The following is a 12,607-nucleotide window of genomic DNA, read 5'->3' as shown; positions in this document are numbered from 1 at the left end:
GCCCCCCCCCCCCCCCCATGTCCAGTCCCAGGCTCATGCAGGGGCAACAGAGCTCCCTCACCTGTGAATAGGGAGAGCAATTACCTTGCTCCAGGGCATAGCCTACACTGTTCAAGGATAAAAGTATGTAGCAGTGCTAGCTACCCATACCCTCCAGGCCAAGGGAGAGGGCCTCAAATCAAGGTCACAGGCACTCCAGAGAAAGCAACCAGCATCCCCTACTAGCTGGCACATGTGGAGTTACCAAACCCAGTGAGTAAAGCCTCTGGATATCTAATCACCAAACCTCTGTGAACCAGCCCCTCCTCCAACACAAGATCTTTGGAAAATGAAGAAAGGCCAGCAGAAAGGGGGGCATAGATAAATACATAGAATTAACTAACTCAGATAGATCTAGAACATCTGAGGAGAATATGATTTGGTCTTGAGCCCAGAAAGACTTCCTTAGAACTATCAGGAAGGAGTTTAAAAATTAATTGGAAAATTTGGCAGAGAAAAGTAACGCCTTGCAACAAGAAAACAAATGCTTGGAAAATGCAATTGGACAAAAGAAAAAAGAACATAATTTTCTCAAAACCTCAATTACTCAAATGGAAAATTCTTTCAAAAATAGAATTGACCAATTGGATAAGGTAAATGAAGAAAATTCTCTTAAAAAAAGAATGGAATCTGTGGAAACTAATGACTTCATGAGACAACAAGAATCTGTTTCACAAAGCCAAAAAAATAAAAAAAAAATTGAAGAAAATGTAAAATACCTCATTAGCAAAGCAACTGACATAGATGATAGGAATAGGAGAGACAAATTAAGAATTATTGGTCTCCCTGAAAATATTGAAGAGAGAAAAAAAAGGCTGGACTTAAGATTACAGGATTTAGTGATGGAAAATTGCCCTGACATCATGGAACCAGAGGGCAAAATAGCTATTGACAGAATACATCAATCCCCTCTGGAAAGGGATCCTAAAATGAAAATATCAAGGAATATTGTGTCCAAATTACAGAATTATCATATAGAAGATAAAATCCTGCAAGCAGCCACAAAGAAACAATTTATATACCAAGAACCACAGTAAGGATTACATAGGACACGGCAGCATCAACATTAAGGGATATAAGGGCATGGAATGCGATATTGCAAAAAGCAGGGGAGCTTGGAGTGCAGCAAAGCATTCACTTTCTGGCAAAACTGAGCCTTCTCTTGCAAGGGAAATGATGAACATTTAATAAAATAGGAGACTTCCAAATGTTCCTGATGAACAAAAAAACAGAGCTTAAAAGAAAATTTGAACTTCAAACAGGAGACTCAAGAGACACATGACAAGGTTAAAAAAAAACTGCTATCCAATAAGATGAAACTGGCTATATGTTTTCCTGGGAGAAAGACTGTAATAATTCTCAAGAATGGTAACACTATTAGAAAGAATATACTTAGGCAGAAGAGAAGAGCACTCAACTTTTCTATGACTCAGATAATGCTTTAAAAACAACTTCTCTTTAAAAAGGACAGTAAAGAGATGGTAGGATGGAGGAGATTGAATGGGGTAAATCTCATTACATTAAGAGGTGCAAAGGAACTATTGCAATAGAGGGGGGGAAAGGGAGGAGATGAGAACCACCTGTATCTTACTCTCATTAGGTTTGGCTTAAAGTTGACATACATACATACACTCAGTAAAGTTAAGAAACTTATCTTACCTTTAAAGTATTAAAAGGGGAAAAAGGGAGGGGGGAGGAAAAGGAGAACTAACAAAGGGAAGGGAAGGAAGAAGGGGAAAGGGAAAGGGGGAAACAAAGGGGAGGGGCATTGGATATAGGAAGGCAATACACTGAAGATGGTGGTGTTCAGAAACAAAATACTGGGGAATATGGATAAAGTGAAAAAAGGGGAAAATAAAAACAGAGAAAAGATATCATGGAGGGCAATAAAAAGTTGGTAATTATTACTGTGAATGTGAATGGGATGAACTCTCCTTCGAAATGTAAGCAAAGAGCAAAGTAAATTAAAAACCAGAATCCTACAATATGTTATTTACAAAAAACTCATTTGAAGCAGGGAGATTAGTAAAAGTTTGGAGCAAAATATATTTTGCTTCAGCTGAAGTGAAAAAAGCAGAGGTAGCAATCCCTATCTCAAACAAAACATCTGCAAAAAAGGTCTTGTTAAAAAAGATAAGGAAGAAAACTATATCCTCCTAAAAGTACCATAGACAATAAAGTAATTTCAATACTAATACATATGCACTAAATGATATATCTTCCAAATTCTTAAAGGAGAATTTGAAGGGGTTACGGGAAGATATAGACAGAAAAATTCTACGTAGATTGTTAGAAAACAGACATGATAGACCTATGGAGGAAATTGAATGGGGATAGAAATGAATATATTCTTCTTTTCTGCAGTACATGTTATTTACACAAAAATTGATAATATACTAGGGCATAAAAAACCTAATATTCAATTGCAGAAGGGCAGAAATAGTGAATACATCTTTCTCAGATCACAATGTAGTAAAAATCAAATGCAATACTGGGCCAGGGAGATATAGACCCAAACATAATTGGAAACTAAACAACCTCATTTTAAAGAAGGAGTGGAGCAAACAACAAACTATAGAAAGAAATAATAATTTCATGCTAAATAATGACAACCATGAAACAGCATGCCAAAACTTATGGGACATAGCCAAGGCAGCTTTCAGGGGAATATATTATATCTTTAAATGCTTACTGAATAAATTAGAGAAAGAGAAAATCAATGAATTAAAAATTCCACTAAAAATTAGAGGAATCATATTAAAAAGTCCAATTAAATATCAAATTAGCAATTCTAAAAATTGAAGGAGAAATTAATAAAATCAAAAGCAAGAAAAATATTGAACTAATAAATAAAACTAAGCATCAATTTTATGAAAAAACATGAAAATTGATTAACATATGGTTAATTTGACTAAAAACAGAAAGAAAACCAAATTGTTAATATCAAAAATGAAAAAGGTGAACTCATTACCAATGAGGAAGAAATTAAAATAATAATTCAGGAATTATTTTGCCCAACTCTTTGCCAATAAATTTGAAATCTAAGAGAAATGGATGAATATTTACAAAAATATAAGATGCCCAGGTTAAATGAAGAGGAAATTAAATACCTAAATAACCCTATCTCAGAAAAAGAAATTCAATGAGCCATTATTGAATTCCCTAAGGAAAAATCTCCAGGTCTAGATGGATTCACAAGTGAATTCTGTCAAACATTTAAGGAAAAATTAGTTCCAATTCTAAATAAACTCTTTGGAAAAATAGGTGAAGATTGAACTCTGCCTAACTCTTTCTATGGCACCAATATGGTGTTGCTACCTAAACCAGGAAGAGTTAAAGCAGAAAGAAAATGTTAGACCTATCTCCCTGATGAATATAGATGCAAAAATCTTAAATCAAATCTTAGCAAAATGACAAAATACACTACCCTACTAATACAGCATTCCTACTAATATAGCACTAATACAGCATTCCTACTAAAAACACTAGAATGTAGGAATGAATGGGAGAAAGCAGCCAAAGCCACCTACAGGCCAACCCTTGGAGTTACTAAGCAAAATGACCAAAGCTTCTAGGATCTTTAAAAGCAAACCTCTCAGAGCCTACCCCCTTCCCCCCCCAACCCCCCCCCCCCCCATAAGATCCTAGAAATATGAAGAAAGAGCGAAAAGGGGGCCTATGGAGAAATACTTAGGAAGAAATAGATTCTAATGCAGAGAGATCTAGAACTTCTGAGGAGACTATGATTTGGTCTACAGCCCAGAAAGACATCCTTGAAGAAATAGGAAGGAGTTTAAAAATCATTTGGAAAAGTTGGGAAAAGAAACTCAAGAAAAAATTAGCACCTTGCAACAAGAAAACAAATCCTTGGAAAATACAATTGAACAAATACAAAATGAGACTACTCTCAGATCTTTAAATGGGCAAATAAAAAAAAAACCCTGATTCTCTTGACTTTTAGCCAAGATGGAAGAGAGAAGCCAAGTCCTATGCTATAGTATCCTGATCTTCCTTCATTAACAAAATGAAATAAACCTCTTAATAGAAGTCCTATCTATAAAACTCAGAAAGAGAAGCTAGCAGAACAGCATGTACCTCAAGGTCTGTCTTCAGCGATAGGGGTGTGGTGAGTGTAGACTGCCCATCAGTGGGGGAGGGACAAGAGACAGATCATCTCCAGGGGCTTTTGCTGTGGGAACCACTTTACTCAGAGAACCACATAGCTGCAGGAATTTACCTCTGAGGAACAACAAGAGAATGGAGACATGGCCATGGGAATGACAGTCTGGGACTTATAGGAAGGGCTGGAGAGTAGGTTCCAGCCTCTACCACCCCCCTACTGGCCAGGAGGAGATATTACATCCAGTGAGAAAAGCCTTCACCAACCTCTACTTGCCACTCAGTGGGCAAAGCCTCCAGCATCCCCTACTGACCAACTGGAGATATTATACCCAGTGAATAAAGCCTCTAAGGTTCTCAATACCAAACCTTGTGAACCACCCCCCCCCCCCAACACAAATCTTAGGAAAATGTAGAAAGGCCAGCAGAAGGGGTAACCATAGAAAAATTCCTAAAATGAAAAGACCCTAATTCAGAGAGAGAGATGTAGAACCCCTGAGGAGAATATGATTTGATCTCCAGCACAGAAATATTTCTTTGAAGAAATCTGAAAGGATTTTAAAAATCAATTGGAAAATTTAGGAAAAGAAATCTAAGAGAAAATTAACACCTTGCAACAAGAAAACAAATCCTTGGAAAATACAATTGGATGTATGTAAAATGAAAATAATTCTCTCCAAACCTCAAATGAACAAAGGAAAAACTCTTAGAAAAATAGAATTGACCAACTGGAAATGGAATTGCAAAAAGTAAATGAAGAAAATTCTTCCCTAAAAAAATGAATGGAGTCTATGGAAACCAATGACTTCATGAGATAACAAGAATTGGTTAAACAAAACCAAAAAATTCAAAAAATAGAAGAAAATGTTAAATACCTCCTCAGCAAAACCACTTACCTTGAGAATAGATTGAGGAAAGATGACCTAAAAATTATTGGTCTTCTTGAAAACATTGAAGAGGAAAAAAAAAGTCTGGATTTGTTGTTACAGGATCTAGTGATAGAAAACTGCCCTGATATCATGGAATGAGAGGGCAAAATAATTACTGAAAAAATACATCAATCCCCTCCAGAATGGGATTCCAAAATGAAAACACCAAGGAATATTGTGGCCCAATTCCAGAATTATCAGATAAAAGAGAAAATCCTGCAAGCAGCCAGAAAGAAACAATTTAAATAACAAAGAGCCATAGTAAGGATTACATGGGACCTGGCAGCACCAACATTTAGGGATAAAAGGGCCTGGAATACTATATTCCAAAAAACAAAGGAGCTTGAAATGCATATAATAATCCAGTTTCTGACAAAACTGAGCCTTCTCTTCCAGGCCAAAAGATGGACATTTAATGAAATAGGAGGCTTCCAATTTTTCCTGATAAAAACATCAGAGATTATTGGATATTTTGAACTTTAAACAGGAGACTCATGAAACATATCTAAAGATTAAATTTAAAAAACAATTGAGTGGGAAGGGGGAAAAAACTGTTATCAAATAAGATGAAATTGGCAATATCGCTACCTGAAAGAAAGACTTTAATAACTCTCGAAAATTCTATTAGAGAGAGAATTTAATTAGCCAGAAGAGATGGATACATATGACTTATTTGAGAAACTGTTATCCAATAAGATGAAACTGGATATAACTTTAACTGGGAGAAAAATTCTAATAACTCTCAATAACTGTAATTCTAGAGAGAGAGAACAGCCAGAAGTGATGGACATGCATGACCTTTCTGTGACTCAGATAGAATGATTTAAAAAAATACCTTCTTTAAAAGGAGGACAGTAAAGAGATGAGAGGATGGATGAGACTGAATGGAGTAACTCTCATCATATTAAGAGGTACAAAGGAATTATTGTGATAGAGGGGAAGAAGGGAAAAGGTGAGAACTGCCTGAATCTTACTCTCATCAAATTAGCTTAAAGTTAACAAACGCACACTCAGTTAAGTTAAGAAACTTATCGTACTTTTAAAGTGCTAAAAGGGGAAAAGGGGAGGGGGAGGAAAGGGGTAATCAACAGAAAGAAGGGAAGAAAGAAGGGATAAAGTGAAAGGGGGGAAAAGGGGGAGGGGGTTTGGATATAGGAGGGTAAACACACTGAAGGTGGCAGAATTCAGCAACAAAACACTGGGGAATATGGATAAAGGGAAAAAGGGGGGGTACAGAGTTAAGATATCATGGAAGGCAATAAAGAGTTAGCAATTATAACTTTGAATGTGAACATAAGCAAATAGCAGAGTGGATTAAAAACCAGAATCCTACAATATGCTGTTTAGAAGAAACTCATTTAAAGCAGAAAGATGCATATAAGAGTAAAGGTAAAAGGTTGGAGCAAAATATATTTTGCTTCAGCTGAAGTGAAAAAAGCAGGAGTTAGTAATCCTTATATCAGCCAAAGCAGCTGCAAATATAGATAGCATTAAAAGAGATAAGGAAGGAAAGTACATCCTCCTAAAAGGTACATAAACAATAAAGTAATTTCAATACTAAATGTGTATTGTATAGCATCCAAATTCTTAGAGGAGAAGTTGAAGGATTTATAGGAAGACATAGACAGCATAACTATACTAGTGGGAGACCTCAACCTCCTATTCTCAAATTTAGATAAATATAACTATAAAATCAACAAAAAAGTAAGTTAAGGAGGTAAATAGATAGTTATAAAACCTAGATATGATAGATTTATGGAGGAAATTGAATGGGGATTGAAAGGAATATACTTTCTTGTCTGCAGTACATGGCACTTACACAAAAGTTGACCACATACTAAAGCATAAAAACCTAATATTCAATTGCAGAAAGGCAAAAAGAGTGAATACATCTTTCTTAGATCATAATGCAATAAAAACCATATACAATATTGGACCAGGGAGATATAGACCAAAAACTAACTGGAAACTGAATAACCTCATGTTAAAGAATGAGTGGATCAATCAACAAATTATAGAAAAAATTAATTATTTTATCCCAGATAATGACAATAATGAAATAACATACTAAAACCTATGGGATTTACTCAAGGCAGCTGTCAGAGGATATATTATATCTTCAAATGCTTATATGAATAAATTCGAGAAAGAGGAAATCAATGACCTAAATAAACAACTAAAAAATTACAGAAAGAACAAATTAATATCCCCCAGTTAAATACCAAATTAGAAATTCTAAAAATTAAAGGAGAAATTGATAAAATTGTAAACAAGAAAACTATAAAACCAAGAGCTGGTTTTATGAAAAAAGAAATAAAATTGATAAACCTCTGGTCAATTTGATTAAAAAAAGAAAAAAACAAAATTGTTAGTATCATAAATGAAAAAGGTGAACTCACCTGCAATGAGGAATAAAATAAAGTAATAACTCAGAATTATTTTGCTCAACTCTATGCCAATAAATTTGATAATCTAAATGAAATGGAGAAATATTTACAGAAATATAAATTACCCAGGTTAAATGAAGAGGAAATTAAATACCTAAATAACCCTATCTAAGAAAAAGAAATTCAACAAGCCATTATTGATCTCCCTTAGAAAAAAATCTCCAGGGCCAGATGGATTCACAAGGGAATTCTATCAAACATTTAAGGAACAATTTGTTCCAATTCTATATATTCTATTTAGAAAAATAGGTGAAGACAGAACTCTGCCTACCTCTTTCTATGATACCAAAGTGGTGTTGATACCTAAACCAGGAAGAGTTAAAACAGAGAAAGAAAATGATGGTCTCATCTTCCTGATTAATATAGATGCAAAAATCTTATCAAAATGATTACAACAAATTAATCAATAGGATAATACATCATAACCAAGTAGGATTTATCCAAGAAATGCAGGGTTGGTTCAATATTAGGATAACTTTTAGTATAATTAATTATATCACTAACAAACCTATCAGAAATCATATCATTTTATCAATAGATGCTGGAAAAGCTTTTGAGAAAATACGGCACCCATTTCTACTAAGAGCATTAGAGAGTGTAGGAATAAATGGATTGTTCCTTTGAATAATAAACAGCATTATATAAAACTGGTATAGACTAGAGGCATTGCCAGTATGATCATGTGTGAAACAAGCATGCCCATTATCACCACTATTATTCAATATTGAATTAGAAATATTAGCTTCAGCAATAAGAAAATGAAATTGAATGAATGAGAATTGGGAAAGAAGAGACATAACTCTCACTCTTAGCAGATGTCATGACTATATACCTAGAGAATCCCAAAAAACCATCTAAAAAGCTACTAGAAATAATTAGCAACTTTATAAAAGTTGCAGGTTATAAAATAAATCCTCACAAATCCTCAGCATTTCTATATATGACTAGCAAGATACAGCAGAAATATCTAGAAAGGGAAATCCCATTCAAAGTAACCTGAGACAATATAAATTATCTTGGTGTCTACCTAGACTCAAAAACTTTTTTGAAATCAATTATAAAACACTTCTCACACAAATCAAATCAGATTTAAATGTGGGCATATATCAACTGCTCCTGGATGCTTCAAGCTAATATAATAAAAATGACAATTCTACCAAAATTAAATTACTTGTCTAATGCCTTACCAATCAAAATTCCAAAAGAATTATTTTAATGAGTTAGAAAAAAATTGTAAATAAGTTCATATGGAGAAATAAAAAGTCAAGAATTATCAGGGATTCAATAAAAAAGTGCAAAAGAAGGTGGCTTAATCTTACGAGATCTACAATTATATTATAAATCATCAGTCATCAAAACTGTCTGGCATTGGCTAACACAGACAGTGGTAGATCAGTGGAATAGACTAGTCGCATTAGCAGAAAATGATAGTAATCTGCTGATTGATAATCCCAAAGAGTCCAGCTATTGGGATAAAAACTCTCTTTGACAAAATCTGTTGGGAAAATTGAAAGTTAAGTATGGAAGAAACTTGGATTAGACCAACACCTCACACCCTATACCAAGATAAGAGCAAAGTGGATACAAGATTTAGATGTAAAAAACAATATTATATGCAAACTAAAAGATCAATGAGTAGTATACCTATAAAATCTATGGAAAAGGAAGCAGTTTATGACCAAGGAAGAGATGGAGAACCATTAAAAGCAAACTAGACAATTTTGATTACACTAAATTAAAAAGTTTTTGCACTGACAAAACTACTGTAACCAACTTCAAAAGAGATGTAGTAAATTGGGAAACAATTTTTTCAATTAGTATTTCTGAAAAAGGACTCATTTCTAAAATGGACAGAGAACTGAGTCAAATTTAAAAAAAAAAAGCCATTTCCCAATGACAAATGGTCAAAGGATATGCAAAGTCAATTTACAGATGAAGAAATCAAAGCAATCCATAGTCATATGAAAAATTGCTCTAAATCACTATTTATTAGAGAAATGCAAATTAATGAATCTCTGAGGTACCACCTCACACCTCTCAGATGGCCAATATGACCAGAAAGGACAATGATCAATGTTAAAACAAATGTGAGAAATCTGGCACACTAATGCATTGTTGGTTGAGTTGTGAACTCATCCAACCTTTTTGTAGAGCAATTTGGAATTACACCCAAAAACCAACAAAAATTTGCATACCATTTGATTCAGCAATACCACTACAGGCTCTATCCTGAAGAAATTATGAAAAAAAGGGTAAAAACATCTCTTGTACAAAGATATTCATAGTCGCCTTGTTTGTATTGACAAAGAATAGGAATTTAAGTGAATGTCCTTCAACTGGGGAATGGCTTAACAAGCTGTTGCATATGTATGCCATGGAACACTATTATTCTATTAGAATCCAGGAGGCATGGAAATTCAGGGAAGCAAGGAAGGATTTGCTTGAACTGATGCTGAGCAAGATGAACAGAACCAGAAAAACTTTGTATACCCCATCAGCAACTTGGGAGTGATGATAAACCTTGAAGGATTTGCTCATTCCATCAGTGCAACAATCAGGGATAATTCTGGGCTATCTGTGATGGAGAATACCAACTGTATCCAGAGAAAGAATTGTGGAGTTTGAACAAAAAACAATGACTAGTACTTTCATTGTAGGAAAAAAAAAAACTGTTACCTTATTATCTAATTTTGCTATCTCTTATACTTTATTTTTCTTCCTTAAGGGAATGATTTTTCTCTCATCACATGGAAACAATGTAAAGACTACCAAACTCCATTCTGTGGGTGGTGGGGGGAAAGGGAACAAGAATGGTGGAAAAATTCTAAAATTCAAAATAAATAAAATCTTTCTTTTAAAAAAAAGGTACATTAATAATTACTTAGCTGTGTTGCCTTGGACAAGCCATTTAACCCCATTTCCTTGCAAAACACCTAGAGAAAAACAAAAAAGGTATAGATTTCCCCAATGGTCAAAGGATATGAATAGATAGTTTTCAAATGAAGAAATTAAAGCTATTTATGATCATATAAAATTCTCTGAATCATTATTGATTAGAGAAATGCAAATTAAAACAACAATGAGGTATCACCTCATACCTATCAGATTGACCAAGATCAGAAAAAGGGAAAATGATCAATATTGGGACATTGATGCATTACTGGTGGAGTTGTGAAGAGATCCAATCATTCTAGACAGCAATATGAACAATAACTAAGAACGATAAAAATGTTCATTCCCTTTGATACAGTAATTCCATTTCTAGGCCTATGTCCAGAAGAAGTCATAAAAAGTGGGAAAGATCCCACATGTTATACAGCATTCATAGCAGCTCTTTTTGTAGTGGCAAAGCATTAGAACCTGAAGGGATGCTCATCAATTGGAAAACAGCTAAACAAGTTATGTATATGAATATTATGGAACACTATTGTTCTATAAAAACATAAATACTCAGACTCTAGAGAAGTATAGAACGAATTACAGAATCTTATGCTGAATGAAAGAATTAGAACCAAGAGAGCAATGTACACACCAACAACATTATGAGATAAACAGCCTTGATGGAAGCAGCTCCTCTCAGCAGTCCAGAGAGGTAGGACAACTGTATTAGACTAGCTATGCACCATATTATCCTCATATAGAGGAAGAAAAACAAACAAGCAAAAAAGAACAACCCTTTAGAAACTGATGAACACCTTATAAAAATTATCTCTTTCCCTTAAACATAATTCCTCATATCAAAAAATGACATCTGTAAATATGGTTATCAAAAATATGTGGGTACATTGCTAATCTGACTGTTCATTATTGAGGGGAAGGGGCAGAAAGGGAGTGCGGAAAGGAATTTTGTAACTTAAAATATATATGTGCATATGGATGAAAATAAACAAATGAATGAATAAATAAATGAATCAATTAAGAAAGAAAGAAGTTATAGATTCTTCCATATGAAAGAGTTACAATGGCATAGAAGTCTTTCTGAAGGTGGTGTCATGAACCTAGTCAACTATCAGGAGAAATCACCACAGCAAAATGCCAGGTCAACTATGTGAATAATTTCCTATATATCAGTATTACAAATAGAATGTAGACAAACTTTTCAAGACATTAGCCTTTATTCTGCTCTGTTCTCCTTTGTTAGGAGAATACCATTATACATCACTGGGTTACTCAAGAGAATAATTTTTTTGAATTTCTAGGCAACTTGAATTGATTAACTGATTGAACCAAATCCTTACTTGTCAACTCCTAGACTGGATAGCTGCTAGCTAAATGTTTCTCAGGCTCCTATGAATCTGGGTTGCTACTTAGGAGACTCTCAGAATGGACAGTATAAAGAAAGAAAGAAATAGCTGCCGAGGGGAATATCAGAAAATAAACACACTCTCTTGTTAAAAACAAACAAAACAAAAAAACTTTTTTCCAAGTCAGAATAGTTAAATCATAATTTTAGTAGTTGAGCTCTTGCTAAAATGGTTAAACAGCTTTCTTGCTTATTCCCATAGCATATTTTTCTTAAAACATTATAAATTTATTTTCATGATTAAAAGGTTAAATAAATCACATTATTTTTCACATTTCTGAAGTAAAACTTTCATCAACTCAAACTGGGTTTCAGGAACTGAATATTGTGTTATACGTCAACTTTGTGAGTTACTAAAGCTTCTCCCAGTAGGGTCAGTTTTGATTTTAGCTTTTTTAAGTAGAAAAGCATTGTGCAACACCCAAATACAAAAGTCACAGTTAACTTCCATCAAGGTTTCCCCAGTTTTCTGTTTATGTGTTTAAAGGGTTGCCCCAGGGGACAGAAAACAGAGGTGGTATAAATTCAGAGAAAACAGCTGCTCAAGCAAGAAATTAAGCAATTTTGGCTACATCTCGGTAGCAGTGACTGTCACAAACAGCAATAGAATGAATGTCACCATAAGTGGTAAGTATAAGTCAAAACCACCAACTTTAAGCTATATTACTCTGTCTATCAACTTCATCACATTGTTAGGGGCATGATGAAATCAAATTGATTCCCTTTACCCCCCTTCTTTCCAAACTCCCAAGTTCTAACTTGGGTTCGAC

Source organism: Macrotis lagotis, chromosome 6, assembly GCF_037893015.1.
Source record: "Macrotis lagotis isolate mMagLag1 chromosome 6, bilby.v1.9.chrom.fasta, whole genome shotgun sequence".
NCBI lineage: Eukaryota > Metazoa > Chordata > Mammalia > Peramelemorphia > Peramelidae > Macrotis > Macrotis lagotis.
Note: the sequence above shows the minus strand (reverse complement) of the source record.